The sequence below is a fragment of the Lactuca virosa genome, chromosome 5, assembly GCF_052849685.1.
Source record: "Lactuca virosa cultivar CGN04683 chromosome 5, Lactuca_virosa_CGN04683_v6, whole genome shotgun sequence".
Classification (NCBI taxonomy): domain Eukaryota; kingdom Viridiplantae; phylum Streptophyta; class Magnoliopsida; order Asterales; family Asteraceae; genus Lactuca; species Lactuca virosa.
Window position 1 is genome coordinate 173,038,044 of NC_136430.1, and position 20,774 is coordinate 173,058,817.

Here is a 20,774-nt window from a genome sequence, read left to right on the forward strand (position 1 = left end):
AGGTGAGTTTTCCTCACTGTACTTTTGGGGTTGAAGGCGACGAGGCCGACCCATTGGATTGTTATCTTGGTTTATCACATGTTGGTATGCTATAGTGATCAGTTAGATTTGTATCCTGGTAGATAGAATGATGTTATGCTTAGTGATCTGTAAGATCTGTTTGATTATCTATTGGTTGATTATACATATGCTTCTCTGTCATGTATGTGTCGACATTGTATATGTGTGGTTGGGTTGAGGCGTACCAATGTAGACTAATGGCTAAGACACCTAGGGCATCCCGAATAGACTGCATGCCCGAGATACGTACCAGTGAAGCCGAAGGCCAGGAGAACGTTCCAGATAGGTTGAAGGCCCAGTGAGGCGTACCAGTCATACAGAAGGTTCTTTGAGCATACCTGATAGACTGTAGGCCGGTGGGGCGTTCTAGTCTGAAGGCTTTGTATGCATGTTGTCTGTATTATGCTTATGTTATGTGTTGGTATTTTGGGGGAACTCACTAAGCGTTGGCTTATAGTTTTTGGGTTATGTTTCAGGTACTTCTGATGACCACGGGAAGGAGAAGGTGTGACCGTACACATCCTCTTGTTATGATCTATGATTTTGGGAAAACTCTGATGTTGGAAATGATTTAAAAACTATTTTGTAAACACTTTATGGTTTTGGGTTATATTTTAAAAAGTTTAAATTTATCTTGATTTTTATGAGTGTTACATTTTCTAATTTAGTTAATTAAGTTTCATTTACATATGTGTTCATGTTGGATTAGGTGTCTATGCCCATAACTATAATTGGTATGTACTTGACCCCAGAGTAGCATGGCCCTTTTAGGTTGCATTCACCATAACAATCTGATAGGATGGATATTTGAGAAAGAGGTTATTTGTGATTTAGTAATATATTATGAGTATAATATACTAATTAAGAGATCACATTATTTAATTAGTATTGATCAAGAATTAATTTGAAATTAATTTAGTGATCAAAAGAGACTAATTAAATTAATAGAGACTGATTATGTAAATCAGTGATACATATGGTTTGGGCTATTGATCCATGATGGACTAAGTTTATGTAAGAGTCCATGAAGAGTTAGTCCATATGAGTTATTGGATCATAAGCCTAAGAGTAAGAATTAGGGTTTTCATGACTCTTGGAATTCTAAACTATATATGTAGTTCCCTAAACCCTAATTTCGTGACTTGTGTGTTCTTAGAGAACCATATCCGATTTTATGTCTCCAAACCTCTCTCTCAAGTCTTCCAATTGTTCATTGTGTCTTGTGATTCCATTAGAGGCCCAACATTTGAGACACTAAGTTCTTAAAGGCCAAATACATATGTTGATACAAGAAGTGTCCCTCACAACTTAGATACCTCAACCTCCTTGTACCGCAACCTCTTCCTACCGCAATGACCCTGGCCACCGCAACCTGTTGAAGACAAAGTGATCCGAAATTTTCATATGCGCAACAAAGACTTTTATTTGAACTTTTCTATTTTCATTGTATTGTCCAGTGTACCTTGCATGGACACTCTTATCAATACTTTAGTCTTTGTTTATTTCCTTTGTATGTTCACGGGACTCTATAAATAGAACTCCCTTATTCTGAATAAAAACATCTCTTATCTCTATATTATCTCTCTATTCTCCCGAAATTCTTATCTTCTTATCCCCAAAAGATCTTACTGAACCTACACTAAAATTATTAAGATGAATACTCTCTCCAAGAGCAAATACTTGAGACTTCAATCACTTTAAGCTGATCACTTGAACTAACTTGGTTTGACTGCAAACCTTGTTAAGAATCAACTTGGTGTTTACTTGATTTAACTTGTTGTCATCTATATTTCCTTACTTTTCGCATCTAACTATTCTAACAGCTAACTTCTTATTATTGTTGAGCTTTATAATCCTTTGAGATTAATTTAATTCCGCAAGTATATACTTGTACTAACGTTTGATCAAGTGTGTTTCTCAAAAGTTTTTCTCTCAACAATTGGTATCAGAGCCAAAGTGGTTGCCTTTTGAACGAAACTCTGATTTTGAAAAGCCTTCTATACCACTGAAGCTCTCTCTCTTTCATAAAAAAACAAGAAAATATGGCACAAGCTTTATCTCTAAATGTATCCAACAGTGTTGGTGGTTCTAACCGTTGTTGCAAGTGAATATCATCACTGGTCTCAAATAATGGAAAGATATATGAAAAGGCTTGGTCGAGATGTATGGAGATCTTTGGAGGAAGGACCTCATGTTCCAGTCCTCACTCCAGTTCAAACTGATGGTATTCAAGCCAGCCTAGGTGGAGGCACAACCGCTCTGAATCGTCCCAAAAAAGATGATCTAGATAAAATGGAAAGTGATATTGTTGCTTTCTATGAAATTTCATGCGGAGTAGCTCCAGACAACTTTGACATTATCATCAACTGCAATTCAGCCAAGGAGATCTGGGATGTCCTCAAAAATTTGTATGAAGGTTCAGAACAAGCTCAAGAGAAGAAACTCACCACTGCACTCAATGAGTTCAACAATTTTAAAACTCATGCTGGTGAAAGTCTTGAAGACTCATTCAAAAGATTCAATCTCATCGTCACGAATCTATCGAATGCAGGTACCATCCGTAGCAACCATGAAACCAACCTTCAGTTTCTCAACGGTTTAGGAAAGCAATGGAATACGTCCAAAATGATAGTTCAAGGAGACAGAAAGATTCACACTATCTCTCTTTAAGTTATATGGTGAACTCCAAGCACAAGAATCTACTGTGCTAAAAGGTTGTACAGACTTTGGAGATCCACTTGCTATCATAGCCCAAACACCGCAAAGCAGAACCACCCAATCATATGAACCTCACTCTATCGCATATGACAACCCACCATAGTCTTACGAAGCACACACAGAGTATGATGATGAAGAAGAGTTCCAGAATGTTATCGCCCTAGTTAGCCAACAGTTCAACAGATTACCACCACCATCTTTTCGAAAAAACTAGCTGTTCACTAAACCTCCCTTCAACTGTAACTTCAGTCTGTAGTACAATCAGTCTCGATATCCCAAAAATCCTCACCCGTCTCAATCTCAGAACCCTCATCAACCAAAGGAAGCACCACAGTTTTTCAAGCTAACTGACTCTGGTACTTCAACAGAAGATAAAAATGATGTTATCATTTGCCACAAGCGTAACAAAGAAAATCATTTCGCTAAAGACTGTAAAGCGAATGTTGTGAAAGACAAAGCATTCTACCTCAGAATGGCTCATGAGATGGAGGAGAAAGAGAAAGCAAGAGCCTATGTGGAACAAGTCAAAAGGGATCATCAAGTTTGGTCGTCGGGAGATGAAGATGAAGATTTCAACAACATCAAAGGCAAGGGAAAGATCTGTATGGTAGCAACTGCAGATGAAAATGGGTCAACAAAACTTAAAAAAAATTATTGCTTCATGGCGAAAGACGACACTCTGAGCACCGTAGAACAGGTAAAACTCATGATTCACACTAATAACTACAGTATGCATGAATGTCAACCTTTTTTAGACAATCTTAATGACACATGTGCTGCCGTCCTTTCAGACTATAACAAAGCACTAGATGAGAAGAACATTGCTTCCCAAGAAATGTTCCATGTGAGAGTAAGACTAGAAGACAAGAGACTGAAAGTAACCATGTTAGAAAAGGACTTAATGTTAGAAAAAGATGCCAGAATGTTATGTGAGACTCAATTAGGAATAGCCTTGAATCAGAGAGATTTAGCTCATAAAGAAATTATACGGTTGAATCTATTAATTGAAAAAATGTTTAATGAAAGTGAGGCCATCGAAAATCTCGTTAACAATGGGACTGTTGATAATACATATAATTGGGGCTGATCTAATGGTTATTCAACCAAAGATTCTTCCCCTCGGTTCAACAAAGATCGTCCTTACGTCCCTCCTGATAGAGAAATTCATTTCCCTGTCAATGAACCATCACAAACTTACTCTGCGGTAGTTCAATCCTCTCTACCACAGACTAAAGTCAAAAGCACCGTATCTATTCAACCCATTCTTCGTGAGTTGACCATAGAAAATTTTGGATATGGTCAATGCTCTCAAATTCCTACTTTTTCTAGTTCTGATGAATCAAGTCCACGTTTTAAAAAACACTCAAGGGTTTCCAGGAAACCGCAGTTAAACACTACTGACTGCGGTTCTCCCAAAACACAAGCAAAACAGGCCTTCAAAGAGGAACTTAGAAATAATGGTAAAAAACAGGAAGTCAACTTCAAAAACAAAAAGCACAAACTCTCCAAAATTTGTGAATAAAAATCTTTTGACAAACCTACAGTCTCAAATCAACTTTCAAAAATCTCTGCAGTCAAGGAATCAGACAAAATGACTTTACAAAAACTTTTCCTACATCCTCTGACAAATCCCAAAAGAAAGTTAAATCTTTTCAAAGATATCGTTTTCAGAACTATTCCTTGGAAAACCCAAATTGGAAAGGGGTTTTTCCAACTCGTACGACTTTTCAATCACATCAGCTTGTCAAGAGAACCAAACCTAGGAGGAGTTCACGTGCTCAAACTTTTCAAAATTCCAAGATCAATACAATCAACTCTCACTCTCGGACTAGTCACAATCCTTATGTTACATCCTTTGGACCACTGACCACGTACGGTGTCTGGCTGAATGATAAAAATCTCACCTTTGGATTTTATCATCGTAAAAAGTCAAATCAAATCCAATTCTTTAAACCTCGTCACACTACAAAAGGTCATAACAAATCAAAATTTCACAAACACCCAGGATTAGGTCTCAAGATTGACACGCAACATGTCCCAAAAACACACGTGCATGCATCTAGTCAGAAAAAGTCTATTATGTCCCCGGGCTCCAAACTTGTTTGGGTGCCCAAACTAACCCATTAATTTTGTAGGCAATGTGCAAGGAGGAACAAGAAGATGATTGGTTAATTGATAGTGCCTGCTCCTTGCACATGACTGGAAGGTTAGAATACCTTCGCGATTTCAGGCCTATATGTAATGGTGGACATGTGACATTTGGGAACAATGATAATGAGATAATCCGGGGTTATGTTGTTCTAACTACAGGCAACTTCTCAATTCAAAAGGTCGCTTATGTTGAAGGTCTCAAGCATAACATGATCAACGTTGGTCAATTGTGCAAGGCTGGTCACCAGGTTGAATTCGATAATGAGTATTGCTACATCTTAACAAGTGATAGAAGCACCTGCTTAATAAAGTCCAAATGTGAAGGTACGATGTATCCTTTAGATGTTTCCCTAATCATTGGCAAACCGTAGTTGTGTTTCTTATCCAAATCCGTATTCGAGGTCAGCTGATTATGGCACCGCAAGCTTGCTCATCTCAAATTTCGGTACATCAACAACTTAGTCACAGAAGAGCTTGTCCGTGGTTTCCCAATTCTCGAGTATAACAATGATACGCTTTTCCCTGCATGTGATTGTGGAAAACAATCAAAGGGGAGCCATCCGCTGGTTATTGACTCATCAATTTCTGATCCTCTAGACCTGTTGCATATTGATCTCTGCGGTCCCACTACCGTAGCTAGTCTCCATCACAAGAAGTACATACTGGTTATAGTAGATGATTTCACTCGTTTCACTTGGGTCTTCTTCTTAAGGTTCAAATCTGAAACACCGCAGGTCCTGATAAACTTCATAAAAGAAATTGAACTTCAAATCAAATTACCAGTTCGCAGAATCCGCAGTGATAATGGTACTGAATTTACTAATCATCTCTTGAATAGTTTTTTGGTCTCCAAAGGCATCAGTCACAACTTCTCTGATCCCTACACACCATAGCAAAATAGAGTAGTAGAGCGAAGGAATCACACTCTGGTCGAACCAGCCAGATCCATGCTCAACTTTGCAAATCTTCCTTTATACTTCTGGGCTAAAGCAGTAGCAACTGTGTGCTTTGATCAGAATCAAATCATTGTGTGTAAGCGCCTCAACAAAACTCCTTATGAGGGCCTTAACAATCGCAAACCAAATGTCCGATTCTTTCACATTTTTGGATGTAGATGTTTTGTGATCAACAATACGGATCATCTAAACAAATTTGCATCTAAATAAGATGAATGCATATTTCTAGGCTACTTAACAAACAAGGTTGCTTACAGGGTTCTTATCAGACGCACAAGACTAATAGTTGAAAGCTTTGATGTGAAATTCAATGGCTATTATGTCCGCAACACTACTCGTTCAAATGAAACAAAAGCTATCATGGAAAGTGATATCCCAGCCTCTGCGGGTCCCCTGAACATAGTTGAAATAAACTATGATGATCTTTTTGACCCCGTAGAGACTGCTCATCTATCTGAAGTTCTTGTGTCTACGGTAGCTCAACAGCAACATGCTGACGTCTCTGGACCTACTCAATCTGAAGATTTGTCACTCAACACTTCACCTCGCCGGTTGAGGGGGAAAGTTCAACTCCAATTCAAGTGACAGCCACTGAGGTTCTAGTGCTTGAAGAAACAACTCCGGTATCTACCCATAGAATCTTAACGCAATTCAATGTCTCCTCAGACTCCGACGAAGAGATAGAGAACATAGACACAAGAACCGATCTGAGGGTTATCACTCAATCTTCAATCCAAGGGGAACCTCACTCAAATGTTGATCCAAATCCTACAACCCAAGCCACTTCAGCCGGATGCTCACAAGTCGAGGGGGAACTGTCTTCCCCTACCGCAGGATTCTCTGACGTTGTTGACATTCCTTCCAATGTAGCCGCTGATCATCAACAGCCTCGTCTGTATGTTTGGACAAGAGATCACCCACCGGGCCAACTCATTGGCAACCCATTCGCATACATTCAAACTCGATCCTCAACTGATCTTATGGACCACTATCACTACACATCATTTATGTCTGTAGTCGATCCTTGAACGATAAAAGATGCACTTTTAGAGCCCGACTGGGTCTCGGCTATGCAAGAAGAACTTGCTGAGTTTGAAAGAAACAAGGTATGGAAGCTGGTACCGAAACCGAAAGGCCATATGATTGTTGGTACTAGGTGGTTTTACAAGAATAAACTCGATGAATCCGGTGCGGTTGTAAGAAACAAGGCAAGACTTGTCGCTAAGGGGTACAGTCAACTAGAAGGTGTTGACTATGACGAAACTTATGCCCCTATAGCAAGGATGGAAGCCATACACATCTTCTTGGCGTATGCGGCACATAACAATATTAAGGTTCACCAAATGGATGTAAAAAGTGTCTTTCTCAATGGTGAATTAAAGGAAGAGGTTTACTTGCAACAACCTCCAGGCTTCGAAAGTTTAGAATTTCCAAACCATTGTTACAAGCTTAAAAAAGGCAGTCTATGGTCTCAAACAAGCTCCAAGGGCATTGTACGAGACTCTCTTTGCGTTTCTTGTCACATCCGGTTATAAAAGAGGTGTGATTGATCCTACATTATTCCGAAAAGCAAATGGTATTCACCTGAGGCTTGTTCAAATTTATGTTGATGATATCATTTTTGGTTCAACAGATCAGGAAATGGTGGATGATTTTGCCAAGCTTATGACCACCAAATTTCAAATGGGCATGAACAAAGAGATTAACTTCTTTATTGGTCTTCAAGTTAAACAAGTTCCCCAAGGGATCTTTATCCATCAAGAAAAATATACCTCAGAGTTCCTAAAGAAATACGCAATGGATAATTGTTCCTCTGCCAAAGTTCCTATGGCCTTCGGATACAAGATCTCTGTTGATCCTACTGGAGAATCAGTTGATCATAAAATGTATCATGGAATGATTGGTTTACTGATGTATTTAACCGCAAGCAGACCAGACATTTTCTTTTCCATAGGATTATGTGCTCGATACCAAGCCGATCCCAAAGCTTCACACCTGACCGCAGTGAAGCAGCTTTTAGATACCTCAAGGGAAGCAAAGCTTTGGGCCTCTGGTATCTAGCAGGAAATGACTTCAGCCTGCAAGCTTTCACCGATGCAAATCACGCAGGATGTAGATTGGATAGAAAAAGCACTTCCGGTGGCTGTCAATTTCTAGGAAGACTGGTTAGCTAGTCTTCAAGGAAGCAAAACTGCGTTTCGTTGTCTACCGCAGAAGCTGAGTATGTGGCAGCAGCCAGCTGTTGTTTACAAGTCTTATGGATGAAAACCCAATTGATGGACTCCGGATACAGAATGTTGTGGATACCGATTTACTGTGACTCCGAGAGTGCTATAACGATATCTCACAATCCTATTCACCACTCAAAGACAAAGCACATTGAAATCCAGTACCATTTCATCAAAGACCACATTCTTAAAGGTAACATTGAACTGATTTTTGTTCCAACTCTCGAAGAGATTGTTGATGTATTTACTAAGGCACTTGATGCAACAAAACTGAATCATTTTTTTGGAGATGTTAGGGATGATGAATCCTGACCTGCAATTCTTCTTGAATTGTTAGGTACCGCAGACCACTACTGGTCTCGTTGCGGTCCTAGAACAATATACATATAATATATTCTTGCAGTATACCTAGTGTACCGCAATCATATATGATATTTATATTCTTTGGGTCTTTACTTTCTTTTATTTCTAACCTTTTTATCAAGTGTTCCTTTCAGGTGTTGCTACCGAAGTCTCATTAGTTACCATTGCAGTTGTCAGAATGCATCCGCATTGAAGAGTCCATCCGCAGTCACACTAAATGCCTTCTTCATACCTTCCCTGAACGTTGTGTGCTATTTAATGATTTTCATTAAATAAAAAAATTCCTTCATTAAATAAACAACATTCATTTTGTAGCACATACTTTTTCAATTCTTTTTCAAAACAACCTTTTTTGGTGTCAGACCTATTTTAGGTTAAATGACAAATAAATCTCTTTTCCTTAAAAGAAATCTTTTTTAAGCCCCCAAAACGTCTAATCCGTTTCAATTTCTCCTTTATCCAATGAATTCTCGTTCATCAGACGTGTACTGATGGGCCTGACAAGATAATAAATGTCTCATCTTTTCAAAATTAATTAATATTTGTGGTTGATAATGGTTCAAACCCAAGGGTTTTTACAATTACCAACTTTAAATAAATTAATTCAAATAATTTTTGAAATCTGGTGATATAAATTCCTTTTTTCTTCCCAAGATCGCATTACACGTTCTGAAATCCCTAAGGCGATATTCATCTTCTATATTCTTGCTAAAACTCTTTCCTGCAAGTTCTCAAAAAAAAAACTTTTCCAGTAACCATGGTGAAATCAGGCATTTCAAAGAAGCAGTCAAAGGCTTCTGGGTCTGCTAGACCCGCTGGCTCAGAATCCACGATCAAGGATCAATCTCCTTCGATCGCCTCAAGCAATTTCAGGGCAATATTTGCCGATCATCCATCATACAATGATGTCATCAGACTGATGATCAAGTTCATGTCGAAACACCCTCTGTTTGGACCCTTCGATGCCTTCACTGAAGTAGTTCCTCAACCCACCCTGTTCAAATGTGCTTTCACTGCCTTCCGACCAACCCACAACCTTCAAGAGGTTCATCTGAACCTGGTTGATAATTCTCTTGCTGTTCTTACCAAAGTCAAGTTCTTGGAGGCAATCAATCTCAGAAATCTGCCATCAACAAACTTCTTCTCTCCAACAATCTCAGATGTGATAATAACCTTGTACCAGATGGGTTACCAAAAGAAGTTGAAACGAGTAGGGGAGTTCAAGAAGAACCAGCTCCCGACGGTGTGGCAGTTCGTCTGTCACTTCATCATTCGTAGTCTTTCCGGCAGGACTGGAGGAACGGATAACATGGGAATTAAACTTCTAGAGTTAGTTTGGAGCATCTTCACAAGAAACCTAGTCAACTATGGTCAAATTCTTTGGGATGATTTCCTTCAATACATCCCCAAAGAGTCACCAAGGGAGGATGCTACTGAGCTAACATTTGCTCGCTTCTGGTCTCTTTGCCTTCTTGATCTTCACAAAGCTGCTAACATTGATATCAGAGATGATTCCAACCTCTTTATCACTCGCAACCTAAAAAGGTACACAACCTCTAAGGATTAAACTCTTTTTGGACCACTTAGGAGATTACCAGGACATATTTTGGAGTCAATTGGACTCCATACCCTTGAATTCACAAATCACATTGAGGCTACGGATGGTATTGACCCATAACATTCTTCCCCGCCTCATCCTAGCCAGACTGTTATTGTCCCTGCCACATCTACGGAAACTCCTACCAAAACCACTTCTGAAGCCCCAAAATCCACAAGACTCAAGTCCATTGCAAAAAGGAAGAAATCTCCATCAAAAACTGTATCAAAGGGTGCTACACCCTCAAAGGAGAGAAAATCCAAGACTGCAGACTCTTCAGCTGTCGGACAGAAACCGCAACTGAATGTTGCTGATGAACAGGTCCACGAATCCTCAACCTCTGGTCAACTATTCAGATGAAAGAAACTCAAGTTGAACCCCATTCCTAGCCATATGCGTGACAAGACACATACCGCAGTCTCTCAACAGACTCCGGTAGTCGTTCAAGCTACCGCATGCTCAACCGCTCAAGCCCCCACTAACCACTCAGATATAGTAAGTGTATCTGCTTCATCTCTACATGGAGACAACCCTCCAGTTGGTTCCCAAGTGGATCCAACTATGATCAATCGACCTAAGGTCTCCAGGGTAGCCCGAGTACATTACTTTGAGCCTGAGGAGTTACGCTCCATCCTTCTTTCAATAACCCAAACACTTGATACACCTAACCAACTACAGGGCACCTCTTACGCCCATGCCAGAACTGAGTAGAGGCCAAACTTGACTACGGGTCAAGGAGACCAAGGAAGCTCAAGAAATCCTACTCTGCTTACATTACAGCCAGGTGGTTTAGGCACGGTGAACACCAATGTGCAAGGATCCGTAAACCCAGGGGACACCCCAGTGCGTACTCAAGGAATTAACGGTAATGACTCTAATGATACTTGGACTCGGGAACGTCCCACTACTGACCCCGGTATCAAAAAGTATGAAGCTTTCAAACAGGCGTTCAATGTGAGGAAGCAGCAGCAGATTAAGCAACAACATCAAAAGGAACAGGATATTCAATCTGTGGCGAAATACTAAGCGGAAATGTTCAACAATACCAAGACAGTGTATGACATCCATAGAGTTCAAGAGTGGGTCTCTAACATGGAAGCTACGGTACATCAAGCTCAGATTCTTCAAAGTGGTGCTGGTCCTTCTCAACCACCTATTATTGAAACACATGACTCTAATGGTGATGGTGTCTCAATAGAGATCAGCTCTAGTCCGATGTTTGGACTTGATGATCTGGATGTTGATGAAATCAATCAACCTGATCACTCAAATGATTTCGTCATGATCTTTGATGAAGAAGAAGAATCAAGTGGCTCACAACACTCCACTTCTAAACCAAAAGCATAGAAGAAAAAGAAGCAATCAGTTACTCGTAAGGAACTCCTTTCCCTTCAAACAAAAATTGAACAAATCCTTGCTGCCGTCACTTCAAGTCAATCACAACAGACTCCAAATGCTCCTCTACCGCAGTCACTTGCTGAAAGGATTGAAAGGCTAGAAACTCGAGAAAGACTTACAGCTAAACGCCTCTTCCTCAAGGTTGAAATGGGTATTAGAGCCCTTGACCACAATCGTACTGCAGATCATAAGCAATTCATTCTGACCGCTGAAAGCCTTATAAAGGAAGTTACCAATCTCAAAGATGAACTCAAATCAACTTTTGATGCCCAAGTTGTCCATTCCAAGCAACTTGTTGAAGAGACTCACAACGCATATAAATCAATAATTGCGGTTCTTCAGTCGACGATCAACAATCTTCGACGATCAGCATCCCATCAATCTCATATCAATCAGATTCTCCAACTCACCAAAGATATTCATCATTTTCTGTTCAATACCGAAATCCCTCCAATCTCTAAGTTTCTGAGTTAATAAAAAATAAATTCACTGAGACTTTCTCAAAGATTGATGGTCTCCGTTAGTGGTTTGAGGATCAACGGGGTGTTGAGTCCTCAAAAGGGGTAAGTGATAAGAGCCCCCTCAATCAACAACACGATCCTTCACCAACTCCTTCAATTCACCAAACTCCACCAACTGTGGATCAAGTCAAGCCTCTCACTCTTCAAGATTCACCAAAATCAACTCCAGTACAAGCTAATCAATCTCCCCTACCGCAACAAGATTCTTCAATGCAAGTCCAAAATCAACATCAGTCTCCTCCTCGTTAAGAGACTCCTCCTCAATTCAAAAATCTTGCACCAACCATGTCTTCCGTACACTCAAGTGATTCCCCTGAAACCAAACAAAGGAAGGACGATTGGAAAGCAGCAAAATTCAATGAGCTAATTTGGAGAGAGCATGGTTTTGATATGACTATGGATGAAACCCTAATTAACTCCTGGGTTAATCCTACAAGAAGATTGCTTGATGACGACTATAAGCCAGTTCTGACTTATGTCGAACCACCTACGGATGAATATTGGGACATCCCTATCTCTCCAAACGCCAAGTTTTTTCCTGTATTTGAACCTATCGACCACAGTCTTCCCGATGAACAAAGGCTTCCACTTGAATTTGAAAGATTAAGCGGATTCCACGCCAAACACGGATCTGACTTTGAAAGCATATGGTCTAACGATAGACCCTCCGCAGTCAAGAGTTTCAAGATAAGGAAATTTATGAAGACCGACTTCATTCAATACACATTGACAAGAAGAGGCGATGATTATATCAGAACTCAAGCATATTTTCCGTGCATGAATCCAGAAGAAGTATTTATGATAGCTAGAGTGTTTCAAATCAAGTATGAGAAACATCCAAAGATGAAGATTGCATATGAAAAGGCGTGTGAATATCTTAAGTCAACAGTCTGCGACTTTTCCAAGATTGATGCGGATATTCATCATGCTCTCGTTCATAAATTCAATCTCCCAGCTCTTGAACCAGCACCTGTCTTCACTGAAGGATATCAAGATCGATCCTTAGGAGCAACCAACTTCCCTGAACTGGGAGTGGTGTTCAAAAGAGGCAACAACAATTTTAAATACTTCATCCACATTACTACTATACATCGTCTTACCCACAGGCAACTAGAAGTCACCTTAGCTTCAGTACAAAAAATGAAGAATACAACAGATGAAGTAAAATTTGAAATTACAAGGAGAATCACATTGCTAAGTGAAGTAAGAAAGTTTTGGTGCCTGCTCATCAAGTTTCTAAAGCTCAATCGTTGATAAAGGAAGTTGTAAAGGTCACTTAGGGGGGAAATTTTGATACAAGAAGTGACCCTCACAACTTAGATACCGCAACCTCCTTGTACCACAACCTCTTCCTACCGCAATGACTCTGGCCACCGCAACCTATTGAAGACAAAGTGATCCGAAATTCTCATATCCTCAACAAAGACTTTTATTTTAACTTTTCTATTTTTAATGTATTGTCTAGTGTACATTGCATGGACACTCTTATCAATACTTTAGTCTTTGTTTATTTCCTTTGTATGTTCGCGGGACTCTATAAATAGAGCTCCCTTATTTTGAATAAAAACATCACTTATCTCTCTATTATCTCTCTATTCTCCCTGAATTCTTATATTCTTATCCCCAAAAGATCTTACTGAACCTACACTAAAATTATTAAGATCAATACTCTCTCTAAGAGCAAGTCCTTGAGACTTTAATCAGTTTAAGTTGATCACTTGAACTAAATTGGTTTGACTGCAAACCTTGTTAAGAATCAGCTTGGTGTTTACTTGATATAACTTGTTGTCATCTATATTTCCTTACTTTTCGCATCTAATTATTCTAACAGGTAACTTCTTATTATTGTTGAGCTTTATGATCCTTTGAGATTAACTTATTTCCGCAACTATATACTTGTACTAACGTTTGATCAAGTGTGTTTCTCAAAAGTTTTTCTCTCAACAACATCAAGCTACAACAAAGAGGTAATCATCTAATATATTTTTATGATTCAAGTATCAAATTGTATGCTAGTTGTAGGCTTCATGCTTTGGATATATTATTGCATGTATAAATAGAGAAATGTAACATCCCCCTCTGGCACGCATCACAATATTGTCCGTTGTGAAGGAGAACGAATCATTACCTTAAAATGGTTGTGGATACCTTCCTTGTCACAACACGTTTTACAGTCGTGAGGGCAGCAGATCCCATAAGAACTCTGTAGTTAAGCGTGCTCGGGCGAGAGTAGTACCAGGATGGGTGACCCCCTGGGAAGTCCTCGTGCCGAGTGGCCCACAGCGGAAAATATTGTGATACGTGCCAGAGAGGGATGTTACAAATGGTATCAGAGCTAGGGCACGGGTGGATGTGTTCGATGGGGATGTCGAACCCTATAATGAGGGGTGAAGGTGGGTTGCACCTGATCCTACATCGGCTTGGAAGGAGAATGAAGCATTACCTTAAAATGGGTATGCATACCTTCCTTGTCACAACGCATTTTAAAGCCGCGAGGGCAGCAAATCCCATAAGAACTCTGCAGTTAAGCGTGCTCGGGCGAGAATAGTACTAGGATGGGTGACCCCCTGGGAAGTCCTCGTGCCGAGTGGTCATAGCGGACAATATTGTGATACGTGCCAGAGGGGGATGTTACAAGAAAACGTAGATCCAAAGCATTAAGGTTGTATGTGCATCATAGGGATGTTACAGTACATAAAACCCAACAGTGGTATCAGAGCCATAGGTAGTTTTCTGTTATATAGTGGCATTGGTGAATTGTTCATGATGAACTCGTCGAGTCCATTTTCCGAATCGACGAGTTCAGTAGTCTGTTGGCAGATTTTCGGGTTTTTTTTTTTGCTAGAATTGGATTTGGATCATTACCTTAAACTGTTTGGTATTATAAAATCTGTTTTTTTATATGGTAATGATTATCCCATCCAATTAAAAGATAAATTGTCAAATCATGAAATTATTACTAGTTTATATGATGAGCTAATTATTGGTAATATTTTGATTTGAAGTTATCTTGCTTTAAGATTTGCATTAAGTCAAATTTTTAAAATATAAAATTATGATTATTTTATTGGTTTTAAAATTTGATCTAATTGTTTTTAGGGGTTACAAAACTTGCCATCATGTTTTAGAACTCAAAAGTTTTTATGGAGTTACAAATCTTGTCATCAAGTTTGGAACTCAAAAGGTTTTCAAAAGTTATAAAACTTGCCCTCAAGTTTTGAAAGTTGAAAAGTCACATTTATGGAACATTGAAAAGTTAAGTTTTGAAAGTTGAAAAGTCACATTTATGGAACATTGAAAAGTTTTCAAAAAGGTGCAACTCTTGGGTTCATAACTTCAAAATTAATTAAATAGTTTTTAATTCTGAATTTTTATATTTAGAACCTTGATGCTTTTGAATAGTTCAAATTACACCTTATGGACTTTATTAAATTGATTAAAGTGTTTAATTAAAAGAGATTAATAAATCCATAATAACATGGTTTAAGTTTAGTTAAATTAAGTGTATAATTTATTAATAGAATTAAACCATCAAGTATTTTAAATGTGTAAAATACACCCTTATATTATTATAATATTAAAAGTTTAATAATTATATATGTATAAGTAAAAAGTCAATCTTAATGTTAGTAGGCCTCATTCACGAAGTCAATCTATAAGGGGGTATAAGGATACTGCCTATAAAATGGTGGTTTAATGGGTGTTCACTCTCACCCACCGCTTAATTGATTGGTGGAGGGTCGTTAGCCGAACGGGTAGGATAGGACATTAATTCTCGTTAAAAGTATAATGATTATTATAAAGTAACTAAATATTTTATAAATTCTCAATCTTAGTTACTTTAGGAAAAATGTGAATTTGGTGCTAACCCATGAAATTGCACATTGCACCTTATTAGTCGTTAGTGGAGCGTGTGTGGTTAACCAGCACACTAATCTGGGACAAATGTAGTATGGCAATGGGTAACTCATAGATTATCATAGATCAATGGAGCTTGTGTGGTTAACCGGCACATTGATTATGTGATAGATGTCTTCGAGAGTACCAAGCTAATTTGCATGGTTATTCACACCTTGTTTGTGATCCTCGGTATCCCAGTCACAAACTTGAAGGGCATAATCGAGATTAAACATGCTATTGAAAAGTTCAATGAATCTCAAAAGATCTAGGAATTTCAATTCATTTAAAACCTAATATTCATTTTCAGTTTTCATGGTGGAAATTGGTAAATCGTCATTTACCTACCTTCAAATATTTTACAATTGGATTACGGCATCCCTTTTTCCGAATTGTAAATTATTGTGTTTGGTCCGGCCTTAATATTTCATTTGGGTGTTACATTAAGGACTTAAATCAAATAACTTGAATTTCTCCCTTGTAGATGTCTAGTTCTGACAACTATGGTCTTCCCGAATCTTTTTCATTCGAAGGTGATATTCCACATGAAGATCAAGGTGAAAGATCAATCCCTTTTTCGTGCTTTGGTGGAACTTCACTTCCTCCACCTCCTCCAATAACTCTCCCTAACCCACAAGTTCAAAGGCTTGAAAAGTTCAACGTCACTCTAGCCCTATTGGCTAGCAAACACCAAGATGGAAGGTCTGTGTGTGCACATATCTTGGAGATGAAGTCGCACATTGACAGGCTGGGAATGTTAGGAGTCGATGTCTCAAGGAAGATGGCTGTTGACTTGGTTCTTCAGTCACTCCTTAAGTCGTATAGTGAGTTCATTAAGGACTACTATATGATAGACCACGACATGACCCTTATTGATCTAACCTATTTGCTTGTTGCTGCTAAATCAGCAATGATTTGACGTACTGGTAAAGCAAATTTGATTGGAAGATCTACTTCCTAAACTTCCATGGACATTGATAATGGCAACACTGGAAGTCCAGAAAAGCTTTCTTTTCCCAATGGAAAAGGATCGGCCATGGTCAAGTCATTTGATGAAATGGTAAAGAGAAAGGCTAAGTCGGAGATAGTCACGTGTACCATTCCCAAAGAGTCCATATGTTTCTATTGTAAGAGAAGGGGCACTGGTTGCGAAGCTACCATATTTACCTGAAAGATCGCAAGGATGGTAAAGTCAAAATGTTTGACTCTACTTCATGTAAGTTCACTGTCTAACTCTATTAAGTTCATATTTGGAGATTCTTAATACATGATTTAATGTAATTACATTTTGATGTTTTGTAGAATCGAAGAAAAGAAAAGAAGCTTAAAGGAAAAGCAAGTTGATTCTGATCGCGAAGAGATGGATTTCGATCGCATGGTTCGATGATCAGAATTTTGAGGTGCTGCTTAAGAGTTATGATAGATTTCTTAGGAATAGATAACAACGTAGTTTTCATATGTATTTGCATTGTAAGGACAAGTTTTCCGCAATTTTATAAATAAAAGAAAAAATTTGATTTTATCTTATGTTAAGTTTCCTTGCAATACCATTAGTGAAAATTGTTGTTTATATGTTTCCATTGATAGTAATATTGGAAAATGGATTTGAATCTTTCGTTTTTGGTAGTGTCATAATTTACTAAATAAGGAAAGATTCTCATCACCCAAGTTTCAATTGGATAGAAACTTGGAATCATGCAGCTAGTATTGTGTGTTATGAATGAGAATCTTCATCTTTGGGAAATTAAGACTAATTCCTTGTTCACATGTATGTGTGAGTCAAGTGAAGGACTAGGGGATCGGGTACACTTGGTTGTGCGCTGGTCAGGTCCACCACAAAGAACGATAAGACTATTCATTATGATTTACTAAAAGTTTAGTAAATATGGTTACACTTACAAGATTAAGTGTAATTCTGAATCATTGAAAATGTTTCAATGTATAGTAAAACGAATAAGAATCAAATTAGGCAGAAAGATAAAAGTTTCTCCAATCTGGAAGGAAAGGAGAGTACTTAAGTATCGTGTTTTATGATTATCTTAGTGATTATGAAACCATATCACAATTGATCTTCTAAGGACATCTTAGTGCATTTGTATGGCTAAGAAGAGGAATCGTGAATTGTTGAAATGGTTAAATGAAAAGGTGAATCATACTTCGTTACAAAATCAAGTCTTAGAGTCATACTCCAAGATTGTGCCTTGAGTGACATGATCTTAAGAAAGGTTTATAACACTCATCAAATGTAGAGTAAAATGTTTCTTACTCTTGTACATTTGAAATTGGTAAGTTGTGATGTTTTGGATAAGACAAAGACCAACTAAGACCAATTGTGAGAAGTGTTTGTCTTGAGAAGAAACCACACTAACTCTTGAATATTGTTTGTCAAGTAATGTTTCTTGACAAATTGAATCTTATATGCCACGAGGTCAGTAGGAGTCTTAAGGATCTTGAAAAGTTTCAAGAACGAATCAAGAGTAAACCTATTGTTAATCACTAACTCACGACTTGAGATTTATAATCTATCATGTTGACATATTCTTGTTTATGTGGCCATTCCAGTTAAAGTTGACTATGCATGTGAGTTTTATGAGTTCTCAATTGTTTGCATAACAACCTGGAAGCAATGGTAGGCCCTTGTGCTTCCAGGTGGAAAGAAATTAAGATTGAACAAGTTCAGTGCATATGAGTTTGGATTTGTCACTAACCTTGTCTTGTGATTATGGTTATGACATATTCACATGTATAGGAACACATACACCATAAAATGTAAGTGTCATAAGGTTTCTCTCCAATTCATGAAAATGATTGTGAGGAAATGCTTTCACTAAGTAGATTTTAAGGAAATAGCATTTGTGATATTTGCATTCTCAAAATCGATTATGATTACGACATCCCTCTTCATAGTTAGAATTGTGAGAAATGGCAAAAGGTCTAATTATTTCAGAACTTACAGTAATAAGTCCCGAATGTTTAGACACACATGTGAGCTATCTAAGGAAAGGTGTATGAGTTTGAGAATCCTAGATAAAGTCTTATCGAAGCATCTTGTATCAAAAATCTGAACTTTGGTAAGGAAGTCAATAAGTATTGATTTCTAGAAGTCCAACTTATTTCTAGATACATATCAAAGCTAGTGGGAGCATAAGTGTTATGCTAATAAGAATGTAATTATTATGCTAGTGGGAGCACAATTATTATGTTAAGTGTTGCGAGTTAGCAATGTTAATTATAGAAAACAAAAGTTTGTGATTCGCAAAGTTGCAGGGTTTGAAAAGTTGTTTTGCTATAATTAAGGGAGATGAATTCATACTTCATTTCAAATCTAAAAGCTTAGATTGAGATTTTAATCAAATTTAGTCAAGGATATATATGAATGTTATGTTGAAAAGATTTGACATAAGGAAATTCTATATATGGAAATGCTATAGCAAGAGATTGGTAAAGTATCACGTCTTTATGTAAAACATTATGTATCGTATCCCATATGCTTCGGGTATAGGATCTATTGCATATGCTATAATATTTATATGTTTTGAATTTTCCAAATTCCTAGGGAATTAAGAGGGAAAAAGGGCCAGAATCGGATATGACTAATGTTATTAAACAACTGTTAAGGACAAGCCAAGGTTCACTAAGGGTTGGTCACTTGTGGGCAGTTGGAAGTATAGTAATGGATGGACCATATTGACATTATTATAAATAGACAGGATTCTATTAAGAATGAGTTGTCATATGGCACATATGGAAATGTTTTGGGAGATAGGTATTAAGAATCTATGTGTAGGTTAGAAACTTTTGTTCAAGAAGGATGCTCAAAGGATTGTACTTTGAATTTGAGACTTCACTTCCATGGAATTGTTCTTGTAACAATCTCCAAAGGAATACTTTGTAATTTCATTGTCCAAGTCTATATGAATTTGGTGCATTGACATTACAAAAGGATCATTGCATAAAGGTTAGAACAACACATTCTTATAGTGGAAAGAATTGGGTATTCTTACACTAAGTAATAATGATTTGGAATTGTGAAATGAGCATCATTGAAATGTTGTCAAGTGATCTATTTCACAAAGAAAGGACCATAGGCAAACATAGAGTGCATCCTTGGAGCATGGCATAACTATTGTTTTAATTCAAGTATTAAGTTGATTAATCGAAACATTATACAATGAATAATGTGTAATCAATATGGTGATTAAATAATAAGTGTCTTATTTATACTCAAAAGTTTTGAGACCATATTGGATTCGATTATTCTTGTGTTTCACCTTGCATGTTTTAACTTCCCGAATAACTAGGTTATTCAAACATCCACAGTCAATCATACTTTGGAAGTAAGTAATGAGGTAAGACTGTCATGAATCTGACTGTAGATTGTCTAAAGTGTCTAGACATAGCACAAGTTTGCTGTAATGTTCATGAGTGCTCCTATAAGATTTGAGTATTGGATTAAACGCATGCTCATTTAAATCACTTCATGGATTTTATCACGAGTGATTGTGAGACGATAATATCTTATATTCTTGAAACAGAGAGATATGAGTTGCAGTTTACATGTCAGTTACACATTGATAATATGTAAACGCACCAGTAACTTGGTGTTATAAAACATATTGTTGTGTGTGATTTGATGAGTAAATAGAGCAAGCATATGAGTCGAAGTTTATTCATTCCTTTTACCCTTAGAGAGATAAAAGTGATATTTGTGGGCCCCTCGATGATTTAGTGATGACACCCTAAGTGCTTGGCCAAGCCTGGACTGATTTGATTTTGTTCAATTAGTCAGTCGTCATAAATTGGAAATCGAGAAACAACAGATGGGCAGAGAGCATGATTATAATCCATGTCTCAGTCCATATGATATCTTGTAGAATGGAGGAAT

General features: G+C 37.9%; 1 pseudogene; it reads left to right on the forward strand.

The window, feature by feature from the left end:
- Positions 1-14,151: 14,151 nt before the first annotated feature.
- Positions 14,152-14,269, forward strand: LOC145117982 (5S ribosomal RNA; annotated as a pseudogene).
- Positions 14,270-20,774: the final 6,505 nt, after the last annotated feature.